We start from the raw sequence: 16,297 nt of genomic DNA on the forward strand, positions 1-16,297 counted from the left end.
AGGAGAGCAGGCTAACTTGGTTGTGGCCTGCTGGCACAGCCCGAAGGGCAAGCAATGCCCCGTTGGAGAACGGGCTGTAAATTGAATGAATAAGTACATACGTGTAAATATTGATATTTGAACAACTGTGATGTTGATAAACAAGTTTAAAAGTTTACAATAAAGAAATGGAGACCAATGGAGTAATTGGTTTTGAACTGTAATTTTAATAAAAATATAAACACTGCAGAAACCAAACAGGACTCAGGTGTATCTATCAAAGGGGGGGGGAAGAAATGTATCTGGGGTGTGTGCACTTTGTATGCCATCTATGTAACCTGTGCTCATGTAAAGCGTGCCAATACATTCGGGTCGAGTTCGCGCAATATGAATCTGCAAAGAAAAAAAGTAAAAATATGGACCCGAGCAGCCCTTTTCAATCCCCAAACACAATTATGTCCATCTTTTTTGCATTTCATTTAAGCCAGTTGGACGGCATCCAGTTAATAGGCGGACAGGCAAGTGCCCACTGTAGCAGCTGCGAACTCTAGATCATCACAGACTGAAGCAGACTGCATATGCAGTCCCAGGAGGCCAGGAGATTGGGGATAGGGTAGGAGTGTGAGAAATTAACATAATAATAATTTGCAGCTGAGGCCGTTATTGTCCCAGGTTGCTTGGAAAGTGAAAGCGTGCATGGCGCTCGGAATGTTCCAGGAAAGCATGTTGTGCCTCCAGTAGGAGAAACTCATTAAAGAAAATAGTGCTTACAGACCAAATAAGATGTACTGTGTAACAACAAAAGGAAAAGGGCCAGTCTTCATTGGAGGTTCCAAATGAAGACAAGGCGGTACTAAGGAGGGATTAACAAGTCTAATAACGAATCAGGAGTCACCATTTTCAAAGGACAATGACAAGAGCCAATTACAAATATGGGCGGAGAGTGGGCGGAGCTTCTTGCCCATACTCGCATACAGCAAGCCTCCCAGATCAGCGCATGCGCTGCCCAGGTATGACCTAAAAAGCACCTTGGGGCAAGCGCAGGTGTTAAGTTGCAACATCATGTGTGTAGCATGCAAAGGCATCATAGCACCCTGTCTGGAGCAATTACAGGCGCACCTGGATTTTTGGTTAGAAATTGTGCGGTGTGCTTGCAGATTGTGTGTTTCCAAGTTCTCCTTGGGAAGAGATGCTGACACCTTGGCATCTGGTCTGGTCATGTTGCTGTGATGTTGCATGTATGGCATGTGAAAGGATAGAGGGCACATCAAGCAGTTTTTTACTCAAGTTTCCTGGTTCATGCTCTTCCACATGTGGTGGTACCCTGTCATTTCCGTTGGAGTAAAGGGCGGCTTGGTCATCTATGGCGACTTTTCCAGGATTCCTTCTATGGATGTTGTGCTCGGATGGTCGGATTCTAAGTAATAGAACTGGAAGCTGCGAAGAGCATGAAGCCAGGTAGGAGAAGCGGTCTAGGGGCTAAGGTGCAGACTTGCATTCTGAGTTCCAATCCTGGCGCCAGCACTTCTTGGTAAATTGTGTGATTTTAGCTAAACCTTTGTGTACCTAAAATTGTAAATGAATAAGAAATGTAATAGTATATATATGAAAGGTAACATCATTGTGAAATGTGAATATGTACATCCTAAAATGTGTGCTCAGTGCTCCCTTGTTACCTAGCGAGCTGTACACACCTGTAACTTAAATGGACTCACGGGAGGAAGCTAAGGAAACTCAAAAGCTGGAGAAAACTCTGCAAGGGAAAAAGCACGGAAGTGCTAAAGGGAAAAAAAATAAAGTTCGAGCAGTTTGGGTTCGGACAGTGGTGGCCTCCACTAACAAAGGGGGGTGGGGCTGGTGGGGGGAGCGCAAGGAGGGGAGCGAGCACGGGGTGTTGGCAGGTTGATATTCATAATTAGGAAAATGTACCTGGTGCAGCCGGCCGCCTCCCAAGTAGCTCCTGCTGACCGCTTCCTGGTCCCATCAGGCCCTGGGACAGACTCCCGTCCAATCCCTGTGCTGCAGAGCAGCGCAGGGATTGGCCTGAGTGGGCAGGAAAGACGCTCTGCTCAGGTCAGGGAGTCTATGGGGTTTCTCTAGCCTGGTTGCTCAATGCTGCTGGGCTGGAGAAACCTAAGTGCGCCTGTGTGTTTTGTTCGGCCTGAGACGGGCGGTCAAACACATATGCGTACTTATGGAGTGACAAGCGCTCATCCCCCCTCCCATGCCCTGCCCCTCCAGGCACAAGTTGGCTCAGAGCTGCCAAACGAAAAATAAAACGATGCTAGAGCATTGTTTTATTTTTCGTTTGCTGGCTCAGAGCCAGGAGATGGGGCAACGCTCCTCCGCCATTGTGGAGGAGCCGCCAATGGGTTTGGAATTTCATGACCCAGAGGAAAGAGAATGATGTGTGATATGACGTTGGTGGCATGATGGGGTCAGAGGAGACACAAGACTAGGAACCGAAGGTGTGGGCGGAGTGTACTCCTTTCTTTGGGAACCTGTATGAAAAACAGAGCCTTTTTAGTGTATTGCACACATCATTGGAATCTGAACGAAGGATCCCTGGATACAGAGGTCGAAGTGCATTAACAAAAGGCATGGGAACTGTGGTGCTGCTCGCAACGTGGTGGGGTGAGTGGGCTTGGGGGCGGAGTCAAAGGCATGGCAGAAAACATAAACTATTGTAACTTTATTCGGTCTTTCAGCTTCAGGTATCTACATATAAAATAAGGCACAGCTTAAATGAAATTTAAATACAAGTTAAGTTAATCAGTGGGAAATGCACTATCGTAAATTATGAAATCTTTATTTGTTAATGTACTGCACCAGAGAGCCACAGAATTGAATCCTAGTTGGTGCAGTGGAGAATAGTGACTTGTGTATGGTTGGTGCTCCAACGTCCCAGTCTGTGAATCTGTGAGAAAAAGCACTGTGAACATGAAAGTAATTTTTTAAAACTTGTATTACACATCTTATAAGCTAAGCTGCTACAAAATGCACAAAAAGGTTTAGGATAAAATAAGTGCTGCAAAAATATAGATTTTCGTAATACCCAGTGTACATAGTGCCGTTTTTAGGTCGAGCTGATGTGGCACTCATACGAAGCATGAATGCTGTCAGCTCGTCAACTTATGTTGCCCGTATTTAGGAAAGTGGACAGCAGTCAGACGCGCGCTTTCCCATTGTCAGATTTCACCTCGGGAGCGCGCGTCTGAGCTGCGCTTGCGCAGAGCACAGCCCTCGCTCACACACAGACACAGGCAGCCCCCACCCCTCTGCATGCACGCACGCACACACACACAGGCGCGCGTATGCACACGCAGGCACACTATCCCCTGCCTCGCATTCTCTCAATCACACACAGTCACGCATGCGCACACACATGCACACACGCACACACGCACACACGCGCGCACACACTCCCGCCCCCTCCTCTCCCCCACAGGCATACACACAGGCACGCACGGACTTCACATTAGCCCTGGGCCCCACTCACCGACTGCGCTCTTCCGGCGGGGCTCCACTCGCGCTCCGCTCCTCACGGCGCGGCGCGTCTCGTCTCCTCTTCTTAATCGGGGCTCCCACAGGTCAGAGGAGTCCCGCAACAGGCGCCACACTCCTCCTTCTCCCTGGCCCCCTCCTGGGGACCCGGGCTACCCAGGACCGGCAGGGCGCTCCATGCGCCGGCGTCTCACGGACCTCAGGAGGCGGGACTTCCGGTTGGCCGCGAGCGGATTGGCCGGCCGGCCAAGAGCTTCCGGGTCGCCGCGGGTCTCGCGTCTCTTCCGCCTTGTTTGTTTTTTCGATTGAGTTGTTCACGTTTAGGTGCAGTCGAGTTCTTTTACTGTTCCACGCTGGGTCAGGTGCTACATCTTACCTCATAACCGGTCTGTTCTCAATTTCAGGTAGCGTTAGCTTTTCACATGAAAACAATATGGTAGGTGCCCACATGGTCATCCCCAATGCTTTTGTAACATGGTGTGCAAACTAGAATCCTGCAACGGCTCGAGGTATGTGGCAATATTCACTAAATTATTCGCCATGGAAGGCCATATTATGCAATTAAGTTATGCGCCAGTTTGTGTCTCACTAATGTTTGGTGTTTTTTTGACATTTTAGCACACTTGTACAAAAATGATAGTATTATGAAATATGTAAAAGAAAGGACTAGTTTAAATTTTAAATCAACATCACATGTGCACACAACAATGGCGCCTGCTGCCCGCAGCCCTGTCCCGCCCTCGGAAATGCTTTGTCTTAATCAGCCTGTTTCGTTATCCTATTCAAGTTGTAAACGTGATTACTTTTTCTCCCGAATTTCTGTTCTTAGTCAGAAAGTGAAAAACACGCGCTTGTTGGCTGCTAGTAGCCTGACTCCCTTGGCAACAGCTTTACTAATGCCATAAGTCACGCTGTAGCTATAATACATGTGCGACTTGGAGATTTTATTTTTTATTTCGGTTGCTGCTATTTAAAGAGGTGGCTTTTTAAATGGACCGAATTGGTGGAAAGAACATGTTGTCTCGAAGCCCCCTGTAACTCCCCTGCACACCAATTACAACCAACGCCATCCATCTTCTGTGCATCATGCTGGTACCAATGCGTTTTGCACCAGTAAAGATATGTAAAAAGTGTTGCATTTACGCGAGTCTCACCCTCACACTCACACACACCCTCACCCACCCTCACGCTCACACCCACCCTCACGCTCACACCCCCCCTCACGCTCACACCCCCCTCACGCTCACACCCCCCTCACGCTCACACCCCCCTCACGCTCACCCCCCTCACGCTCACCCCCCCCTCACGCTCACCCCCCCTCACGCTCACACCCCCTCACGCTCACCCCCTCACGCTCCCCCCCTCACGCTCACCCCCTCACGCTCCCCTCCTCACGCTCCCCCCTCACACTCCCCTCCTCACGCTCCCCCCTCACGCTCACCCCTCACGCTCACACCCTCACGCTCACCCCCCTCACGCTCACCCCCCTCACGCACACACCCCCCTCACGCTCACCCCCCTCACGCTCACACCCCCCCTCACGCTCACCCCCCCTCACGCTCACCCCCCCTCACGCTCACCCCCCCTCACGCTCACACCCCCTCACTCTCACACCCCCTCACGCTCCCCCCTCACCCTCACCCCCTCACACTCCCCTCCTCACGCTCCCCCCTCACGCTCACCCCTCACGCTCACACCCTCACGCTCAGCCCCCTCACGCTCACCCCCTCACGCTCACCCCCCTCACGCTCACCCCCCTCACGCTCACCCCCCTCACGCTCCTACCCCCTCAAGCTCACACCCCCATACCCCCCACACACCTCCTCATCCTCACACCCCTCATCCTCACACCCCCTCACCCCACAACCCTTTTACCCTCACACACCCTCACTCACCCACCTACACCCTCACACCCCCTCATCCTCACAACCCTCTCACCCTCTCACCCTCACAACCCTCTCACCCTCTCACCCTCACTCAGCCACCCTCACCCTCTTACCCTCTTAAAATAACTTTTATTTAAGTATTTAAAGAAATTAAAAGGCATTATTTGTAATATCAATACATGTAAGTCACGTAAATACAACACATATTTCATTACAAATGCTATAGGTGTCACATTTGCGAAAGTTATAACTATTGGCAATGTAAATGCAAAGCTATTAATTTCGCTATTTTCAAAAACAAAAACTAAATAAAAAATGTGTCATTTACAATACCAATAGCTCAAACTTTCCTAATGCGAGACCTATTGCATTGCAAATGCTTGTTTCATAACTGCCCTTTAAACGCGAACACTTCACAGTTGAGCTTGCAACTACCGTTCAATACCTCTAAAAAATGATAAGTCTGTGGAGTCAGGAAGCTTCAAGTGATTCCATCAATTAAAATTGTTACCAGTTTCCAACTTACATTTGCAGATTAACCGGTTGTGCACATTTACGTTTTTTTTCAGCCCACAGGCACCGGCGCAAGAAGGCTTGTTTCTTATTTAGCTGTCTGCTCCTCTCTCGGTTTCACTGCACAGGAGACTCTCTGCTGTACATATCAGCTGCAGCTTTTCAACTGTCTGAATTAACTGCCCAGGGACTGTTGTCTTTTCACAAAATATAGGGAAACCGTTTTCCTTAAAGTAAATAAGTATGGTAATGCCGTGCCCCTCAGATCCCCCCCCCCCCCACTTCGACCACTGCCTGCATAAATAGTTACTCAGTAAATAAGCATTGGGAAAGCCAAAATGTCTTTCCAGTGGTGCAACAAAACGTGAGGGTGCCCCTCTACAAAATATACTGAAGGGGCCTCTCACACTCATATCTGTAGGGCATATCTGGAGGCCCCTCCAGTATGAGTAAGCCTGTGGCCTCCCACACTGTGGGGGCTGCGGAGGGCCTTTGTTACGACCCTGGGTCTTGCAAATGCAAGAGCTATTGGTTTTGCCAATGTGTTTAAGCCATGTTGTACACCAGAATGGTTTCTGTTCAGCATGATTATAAGTTAATGGCATAGAGGAGATTTGCGTGGAGTGTCGTAGAGCAGAATGGCGAGGAGTGGAGTAGAGTGGAGTGGCAGAGAGTCTCGTGTATTGGAATGGCATAGAGTGGAGTCACTTTGAGTGGCATAGAGTAGAGTGGACTGGTGTACAGTGCATTGCTTAGATTGTTACAGAGTATAGTGCCGTAGAGTGTAGTGATGTAGACTGGGGGGCATACAATTCAGCGGCGTACAATACAGCCTTATAGAATGCTGTGGCATACATTAGAGTGTTGCGTAGTAGACTGTAGTAGCGTATAGGGCAGTGGTGCAGAGTGGAGTGGTGCAGAGTAGAGTAGCATAAAGTACAGTGTTATAGAGTGCAGTGGTGCAGAGTAGAGAAGAGTTGCACAGAATGCAATGGAGTAGAGTGATGCAGAGTAGAATATAGTGCCCTAGAGTGCAGTGGCATAGAGTGGAGTGCTGCAGAGGGCAGTGCTGTAGACTGGAGTGATGCAGAGTAGAGAGTCATAGAGTGCAGTAGCGCAGAGTGCAGTTTTGCAGATTAGAGTGTTGGAGAGTGCATGAGTTTTGAGTGTTGTTGAGTAGAGTTGAGTAGAGTGGAGTGGTGCAGAGTAAAGTGCAGTGGCATAGAGTGCAATGGTGCAGGGTAGAATGCTGCAAAGCAGAGTAGAGTGTAGTTGCATGGCATGGCATGCCGTAGAGTAGGGTGGACTGGTATAGGGTGCATTGGCGTAGAGTGTTGCAGAGTATAGTGATGCAGAGTGCACTGGTGTAGTGTGCAGCAGCGGAGAATTCAGCGGTGTGCAATGTAGTGTCGTAGAATGCTGTGACATTGATTAACGTGGTGCATAGTAGAGTGCAGTGGTGTAGAGTGGAGAGGTGCAGAGTAGAGTGGCATAAAGTGCAGCAAAGTAGAGTAAAGTGGCATAAAGTAGAGGGGCAGAGCGTGCAGTAGCTTAGAGTGCTGCAGAGTGGAGTGGCATAGAGTGCAGCAGTCCAGGGTAGAGTTCAGTGATGGGGAGTGCAGTGTTGCAGACTACAGACCATAGAGTGCAGTGGTGTAAAGAGCAGTAGCACATAATACAGCACATAATACAGTGGTGGGTGCAGAGTGCATTACAGTGGCATAGAGTGCAGTGATGTATAGAGCAGTGGCATAGAGTTTACTGGCATAGAGTTCAGTGGTTTCAAATAGAGTGGCGTACAGTGCAGTGCTGTGGAGTGGGGTGGAGTGGCAAGAGTGGAGTAAAGTGGTGTAAAGTGCAGTGGTGTAGAGTGCTGCAGTGGTGTGAAGTAGATGTTTCAGAGTAGAGTGCAGTGGCATAGAGTAGAGTGTAATGGTGTAGAGTAAAGTAGTGTAGAGTGCAGTGGCATAGAGTGTAGTGGTGCAAAGTAGATTAGAGTAGTGTGTAGTAGATTGTCATAGAGTGCAAGGATGATTGCCATAGAGTGCAGTGGCGTAGAGTGCAGTGTTGCAGAATTGCGTAGAGTGGAGTTGTACAGAGTTGATTGGAGTGGCCTAGATTGAAGTGGTGTAGAACGAAGTGGCGCAGAATGCAGTGGCGTAGAGCAGAGTGGTGTAGAGTGCATTGGCATAGATTAGAGTGGTACAGAGTAGAGAAGCATACAGTACAGTGGCACAGAGTGCAGTTGCGCAGATTGCAGTGGTGTGGAGTGGTGTAAAGTGGAGTGGAGTGGTGCAGAATACAGTGGACTAGTGTAGAGTGGAGTATTCATGGTGCACAGTGGCGTAACGATAGCCCACACAGCCCCCACGGTGTTGGGGAGCCTGAGCTCCAGGGTGTCCCCTCCGGCACTGTGCACGAGTAGCAGGCTTGAATGGGTCTGGAGGTGGAGGGGCCCTCCATGTAACTTGCAGGTGGGGCCTCAAGCTTCGTTCTGCCACTGATGGTGTGGTAGCGCACTGCCATTACATACAACACATTTTCAATTGAAATGACATTACATTTGCACCGGCATACAATTTTACTAACAAAACTATTCAGCGCACAAACGATAATGTCTGAGAATGCTATCACCTAGTTAATGATTTGTTTTGATCATATTAAAGCACTTGCTTCCAACACGCTTAAGAATTACCAAAAAATGTGCTTCATGTGTGTTCCTAATTCTGAACTACTTGCACAGTTCATTTAAATGTTGCTGTGTACTGGGAAAAATACCTTCCTACTTCCAGTGTCCATCACAATTGTCACATAAATCCTCTCACTTTGAAGTCAGAGAAGGAAAAGTAAACACCAAACTCCCTCAGAAGAAAGAGCCTGACATTTGACCTCGGTCTTTGAATGCAAAGCAAATGTGACAAGATAAGAACAAGATTTACAGGCCTGTATACCAAAAGGAGCACTCCTGGAAAAATGCAAGTGGAGTTGGTGTGAAAAGTACAAAATCACCCTGGACAGCCTAAAACAAATGAAGCCAGTAAATAGAAAGCCAGAAAATGTAAGTTACAAACCACAAAGATGGGCAGAATGGGCAGAATGTATTGCCAAGGAAGCTTTTTGAAGGTCCCCAAGATGTCTTCAGCAAGGCTAAACCTAAAAACAATTTCACTGTTACCCAGAGTCATATCATCAACCGAACGCCATTATTAGTATGGCCACTGGAATTATGTGGTTGTGCAGATATTTTCACATAACTATAGATTTGCCTATTTTGCCACGCAATCCATCATCTGCCACATCATCTGCAGATTTTAACCCAAAAAATTGATTTCTACTTCAACCAGTTGAAAAGTTACTTAAAATGCAGCACACTCTCCACCTCTAATTCTGTCAAATCCCTAGGCATCAGTATCGACCAGAATCTAAATCTCATCCCCCACATTAAAAATGCATCCAAAAGTGCGCTTTTCACCCTTCTCCACCTCAAGAAACTTAAACCATTTATTCCAGCAGACAATTTCAAACTTGTTGTCCAATCGCTTGTCCTTTCCAGGATTGACTATGGCAACGCCACTTTGGCTGGCACCCCTAAAACTCATCTTGCTCCGATTAAATTTGTTCTCAATCTAGCTGCGAGACTCATCTCTGATTGTAAAAAATTTGATCACATCTCCCCATCCTCAAAAATCTCAATTGGCTCCCAATAGAAGGAAGATCCACCTACAAGATTGCCTGCATCACTCACAAAGCTCTTCACCAAAACACCCCTTCTTAACTTACAACAAAACTACACAAAGCAGGTTGCTCCAGGTCCCTGAGGAGCACAAACTCCCTTGTCTTGATCCCACCCAGACTCAAAAATGTCAAAAGACCAAATCCTGTGCCTTCTCTGGTAACGCTCCTACAATTTGGAGCTCTCTCCCTAAGGATCTTCGCTGCAACCCCTCTTACCCTCTCTTCAAAAAGGAACTCAAAGTACTTCTTCTCAACAAGTATTGGGATATCTAATGTTACTGACTCTGGCCATGTTCACTCCTTTCTCTTCCCTTGTCCACTCCTCTTCCTACCACCTCTCAATCCCTTTATTCTCTTATCCCCCTCTCTTCACCCCCCCTCTCTCTCCTAACTTTTAATTATTCATTTTCCACTTAATTTTTATCTCTCCGTTTCTTTGCCCCCTTAGCCCTGTTGAATGCATTATCATACTGTAACTCGTTTTCGCGTAATTGTTAATTTTATCTCATTATGTTCACCATCCTTGTAAAGCCCTCTGATACTCTTGGGTCCAGTAGTGCTATATAAAACCTTTGAAATAAATAAATAAATAAACATGTGTTGCCACTCAGTGGAAGTCCCTTTGCAAAGCTGAACTGGTCACCTTTCTGTTGCTTATTGCTATATTTGAGTGTTAAAATGGTACTAATGCGGTGCAACCAATGCCCAGATAATATTAATACATGTAGAAATGACAAAATAATGAAGTAATACTGTTACAAAATGTGCTGCATGGTGCCACATAATTTGCCTTTTCCTGCTCCATAATTTCCTCAATCCTGCCGCATGATGTGGTCCTTTCCTGCCGCATAATTCTGGTGGCCCTGATATTAGGCTCTGAATTCAATTGCATGCATCCCTTTAGCTTTCTCCCTAACAGGTGGGAGTTGAGCAGCCAATTTGTTAAAGACGCTGTCAATTAGAGGCGCCATTGAGGGCAGCTGTGATGGAATTCTGACAGCTTAATTAAAAATAATTGCAGCTGCTCAAATTTCAGATTTGCTGCCATTAGTGTGTCGTATATGGAGATGTAACACGTTTTTCTGTAAATGTATTAATGGCAGCAAAATGTTTTGCACAGTGGCACTGTATATGAGAACGTTTCTGGCGCCCCTGATGCTTATGGTTACAAAAACATAGAGCGGACTTCAAAATGGATACCGGGTGCCATTTTGAGAAGGAATTGATTACATCAAACGCAATACTTTATATATAGTGAGAGAAGTGAAAATTAAGGTAGACGACTTTTAAAACTGTATTAAAAGGTGCCAAGGATTTGATACCCCTTGGATTGACGAGGGGTTGGGGCGAGGGTTAGAGGCAGTGGCAGAGGCCAACGAATAAAGCAGGATGAGGACAGAGGGGTTTTGGAGGCTGTAAACAGGTGACGGTCATAGATCCCTTTTCCATCCGTGCCATGTGTAATTCTTACGAAAAATATGAGTTTTATATGTTAATCATATGGGTTGTAGTCTGCGTGGATTTCTTAGGTAAAGGTGAGCAGTCACGTAGAAAAGGCTGGTGAGATACTGTAAGTTCTGAGGTGATTGTGTGGCGCAGCACATGAGCAGTTTCACAGTTCACGCGAGACAATTCTGTTTCAACCAAGCCTCCCTAGGTCGACCTTAGGACAAGGGAAGCTGAAAGTTACATGATCGAAGCGTTTATGTAGAGCTTTAAGTGGGCTTGGTCCTTCCGGGTGTCGCACCCGTGAGTAATTCAACCCTGACTTTGAACCTGGTCAATATCAAGACTTGAACGCATGCCCCTAGCTTTACAGGCAAAAACACGTATCGACGTCTCTGAACAAGGCAAAGACCTGAAAAGAGGCCTCGGACAAGGCTTTAAGTGTGAAAAAAACTGGGGGTGCTCTAAAAGGGGCGGGGCAAACCTCGAAGGGGTGTGGCCTATCTAAGGAGGGTGTGGTCTAAATGGTCTAAATAAATATAACTAGTGTAGCAGTACCCCCTGCTCTGACAAGCTGTCAGCTCTAGGACTCCTCAGAGACCCCCCGCCCCCTCTTGTGGCAGCCCAGGCTGAGATAGCTTCCCGGGCGCACACACAGCTGCACCTGAGTACTTCAGAGTTCTTTAAAAGACCATTTGCATGTTAATGATTTTTTGTCATTTTTTCACCCCTTCTTAGAGCCCCTGCATCTCCACACTTCCTACTACTGTACCCATAGGAGTTTTGTTCAACAGTGCAAATGCTCCCTCCTCCCCTTCGTCGTCCCGTGGGTATGCCAGTGGGTGCTTGTCACCAGGGCACTGAATAGGCCCCTCTGTGGCTTTAACACTGGCGGTAAACACGCCAAGAGGCTTGTGGTGATCCAAACAACTGGGCGATGCTGCAGGCCAGCGTCGCAACGAACAAATCAGACTGCTGTTCTCACACTTGCAAAATAGGGCTGTCACATCCTCATTATGATGCGGTCACATAAAATTTCCTACTGTGCAAACAGGTTTGTATTATTTCACGTCTAACTTTTGTTTGACTGGACTTTTACAAGCAAGTTTCCCATGATCAGAAGTAAAGAAGAGATATCAAAATGTAGGCAGTTTCTCACACGAAGTCGCTTAAGCTGCTAAATGATCCCACTTGAGTTACCATTGATTGACACAATGCTGCGATGAAAGCACACTACCAGGGAGTTGTGGGCACTCTAGTTGCATGTCTGATCGAGCTGGTGTGGGGATGCTAGGGGTACTGGGAGCGCATTAGCTTGATTTGCTTAAGCAGTGCGCGCGCATGCTCTCCCGAAACACCAACAAAAATCGGGATGTCTGGTCACCCTACCTTTGACCTTTGAAGCCCGAAAATAGAGCCCCCTAGAGACCCCTTCGAGGCCCACCAAAAAAAAATGGCGGTGCTCAGACCCTCCCCACTTAAAATCCTGGCCTCGGACATATGCTTCTCCAAGTCAACGACAATAAAATTAGCGACAATGGGGAAATTTACGCACCTGATCAGGATCGCCTTAATGGTGTCACAAGGATGCAACCCTGTAAATATTAAGATACATCGACGATGTTTGTATAGTGTGGGAAGGGCAACAAGATGAATTAACAAACTTCCATGTATGGCTGAATCAAAAGGATCCTAATTTACAAATTACTTTGGAAAGCAGCACTAGCTCTATTACTTTTCTTGATTTACAGATTGCACATGATGAGGGGGTTCTATCCATGTGTTTGTATACCAAGCCCACGGCTAGAAATACGCTGTTAAAATATAACAGCCACCATCCTCGTAATTTGCGGGATAATCTCCCCTTTGGGCAGTTTTTACGAATTCGACGTAACTGCACCAAAAGGGAGGACTATTTCAGGGAGGCGAAAATTCTGCAATCAAAATTGGTTATGAGATCATATCCATACAGACTGGTCAAACATGCCATGGTAATATGACCGGCAAGCGTTGCTACAGAAAGACATACGCTAATCTGAGGCTGAGAACGTGACACAACCCATCACTTGCGTAATGACCTATGGTACTGAGTCCAACCAAATTAAGAAAATAATAAGACAACATTGGCACCTAATTAGGAAGGTAGAACCACAATTGGAAATTCGCGTTTTGCCTTCAAGAGGGCCAGAAATTTACGTCACCATCTTGTTAGAACCTATAAAGAAAAAGCGCCCAGCACTATAACAAATTTATGGGGCTTAGCACCAGTAGTAGGACAATACCCGTGCGGTAGTTGTGCTGCTTGTGCAACTACTGACACAGTTAAAAGTTGCCTTTTAAATGGTAGAGTCATTACCCTCAAACAACATTCGAACTGTCTAACAAAGAATGTAGTATACTGTATACAGTGTCCGTGCGCTTTAACATGCATTCGCAAAACTACCCAAGAAATCAAAAAACGTATTCTACAACATCAGTCACGCATTCGTTGTAAAGTTACCACTGCTCCCCTTGTTGAACATTATCAAAAATTGTCACACAGGCCGTCAGAAATGAAGTGGTTTGTGCTTGAGGTTGTAAAGAACACAAAGAGGCGACAAAATGTTGATAAACTGCTCAAACAGAAAGAAAACAAATGGATTTGGTCATGCAACATAGTAGATAACGGATTGAACTTTCTAATTGAATGGCATACGTTGGCCACTTTGAGATGATTACTGAGAGGATCATATTGGTTTTCATACACCAGCTGTGGCTATAGACTCATTTCTCAGACATTGATGTGTTTCCATACTGTTAGGATCCTTTTATCATGTACTGACGAGTTTTGTCTCACTTTGGTGTTCAAACTGTGAAATCTGGATATGGTACAGCCTTTTGGTATTGGTATTAGTATTAATAGTTCCACTATTCTGTGCTGTTGAGTTTCATTATGATGATTGACTGTTTTGCTTTGCATACTCTATTTATTTGAGCGTTGGTTAGATGATTTGCATCGAATGTAATGCTTAAACTTTATTGATTCGTTTGATTCACATGCAGTAAGGAGATATAGTTCTCCTAAAATATAGACCGCCCCAAGATGGCTGCCGTCTTTTCTGGCGCTATTAAGTAATCTCGCCTAGAGTTCCTTTACTGTTGCTTCATTGTTCCACTATTTAGTGGTGCATTGGTGGGACGTTTTTGTCCCCTTTGGATGGTTTATTACTATTTTAAATAAAGCATTTATAACCATTTTTTGTTCCATATTCTTAAAGAGATAACTGGCAGTCCGTTCTAAGATGGCCGCCACCTTCTACAACGTGATTACGTCATCGCGTTATTACTGAAACGCTGTCGGTTGGATGCCACCCTCGTACTCGACAGTCTGGCGTCCCTGGACCGAGCGTGGCTGGTTCCTTTCCTTCTCTACGAGTAGGTACAACCAGTACCCGTTATGCTCGTTTTTAGTCATGGATTGATCATCTTAACCTGGCATTTTGTTGCTAATTGTGTGACACTTGTTACGTTACTTTGCAGGCGATTCCGTGTTTTGACGTGAGTAATAATGTATTGTTTATCACTTGGGTGCATCTATTGGTATTGGTTTTTGTTCGTTAGCTAGATGCTAATTATTGAGAACATGTTGCTTTTTAGATGACCTTTCTGGCTTGTCTCCCATGTGAGTAGCATTGTACTGTTTTATATAAACGGTTGGACTTACCTAGTAGGGGCTCCTCTTTTAGAGCACTTTTTAGTGTAACTCTGCTGTTGGTTGTGTTGACCCACAGATTCTACAATGTCTGATTAACTAGACATGTAAGTACCGTTGGCTACTTATTGGGTATCAGAGGTGTTTCATAGATTTCTAGCACCTAATAATTCTTCTTTTTAAACATACTTTGAATATAATAAATGATTGAGTGCCTCTATAAGTGGTTTAGTTTCTTGGCTCTGGTGGTCTGATACAGGCTTTTTTATTTATTTCTCTTTATAATTCACACTATTACACACATGTGGTTTATGGTATTGTTAGATGGGCAACATGATATTTGTAAGGTTTGGTTGACACTAGTGGTATCTGTGCACTTTTGTTTTCTTTATGTGTTGAGCAGACTATATATACCTCTTTGAGTCACAGGGATAATATGTATTATTGTTGTTGTTTTTATTACATTAGATGTATATGTGCAACTCTTTCGTCCTGAAGATGGTCCCAAGGATCTGTTAGACCAACAGGGGACCGAAACGTCGACGCCCAGCACCATTTCGCATATTTGTCAAATATATTGGATGTTTATATGACTATATGTTGTGTTTAATTCTCATTGATATGGTTTTTTTGATTATCCATAATTCATGCGAAAGGTGTTTTATATACTACTGCTAAATTATGTATGACTTTTTTGTTTTTGGTAGTATTTTTGTTGCCAGAGATTAACTTGTTGATGATACTCCAAGTGGAATAAAAATATACCGTTTGATATATTCAGGGATATCTACATTTATTTCCTGTGGTCATTCAGATTAAATGTTTATGTATGTGACATTATCACAAATGATTAATATTCTTCAAAGGTTTCCTCTAAGAACAATGTGCTTTTGTTACCCTGTATCCAGGGCTTTCAGTGGGCTGGGTCTGTCCGGGTCTGAGCACCAGCAGTGTTTTTCAGGGGGCGTCGAAACGGGTCTCTATCAGGCTCTATTTTCGGGCCTCGCAGAGGTAGCCCGTTTTCTTTTTTTTTTTCTTGCACCAAACTTATTTTGCTCTAGCTGGAATTGCCAGGCAAGATCCTGAGCCTGCTGACCTTTGTGCATGCTGTAGATCAGGCGCAGAGTGCCCATTGGACTGAAAAGGGCTTCAGACCCCCCCCACCTCTCCCCCTCCACTTTGTGTGGGGCAGCCGGGGCAGATACAGCTTCCCGGGCACACACACAGCAACGCCCGAGTACTTCACAGGTCTTTAGAAGACCATATAGATGTTAACTAGGCTTTGTTGTTTTCCACCCCTCCTTTTGCAGAGTTTGAATTCTCATGCACACTTATTTTCTCATGGTTTTTACTGCTGTCTTAAATAGACGGAAGTCTCTTGGGTGAAGGAGGAGTAATGAAGCAAATCTTTGCCTTCACCTTAAGCTGTAAACAGTGCTCTGCTACTGTCGCAGTATAACTTGTTCATAACCACTTCTCTGCAGCATTTAATTATTTTTCTCCCTCTTTTCATTCTTTAACTAAGCAAGGTTTGGGCTCCTTT

General features: G+C 45.7%; 1 protein-coding gene across 2 annotated transcripts in view; it reads left to right on the plus strand.

Moving 5' to 3' along the window:
• Window positions 1-16,297, plus strand: part of LOC147677755 (gonadotropin-releasing hormone II receptor-like) — a 352,501-nt gene that overhangs the window by 112,667 nt on the left and 223,537 nt on the right. The window contains exon 1 of one of the 2 annotated variants that reach the window (XM_086945395.1): window positions 14,385-14,477. The exons of the other annotated variant lie outside the window; for it this stretch is intronic. The gene's annotated coding sequence lies outside the window, so the exon portion shown is untranslated. Of the gene's footprint in view, window positions 1-14,384; window positions 14,478-16,297 lie in introns of those variants that run through there. 2 annotated transcript variants of the gene reach the window in all.

This window comes from Lissotriton vulgaris, chromosome 12, assembly GCF_964263255.1.
Source record: "Lissotriton vulgaris chromosome 12, aLisVul1.2, whole genome shotgun sequence".
NCBI classification, from domain to species: domain Eukaryota; kingdom Metazoa; phylum Chordata; class Amphibia; order Caudata; family Salamandridae; genus Lissotriton; species Lissotriton vulgaris.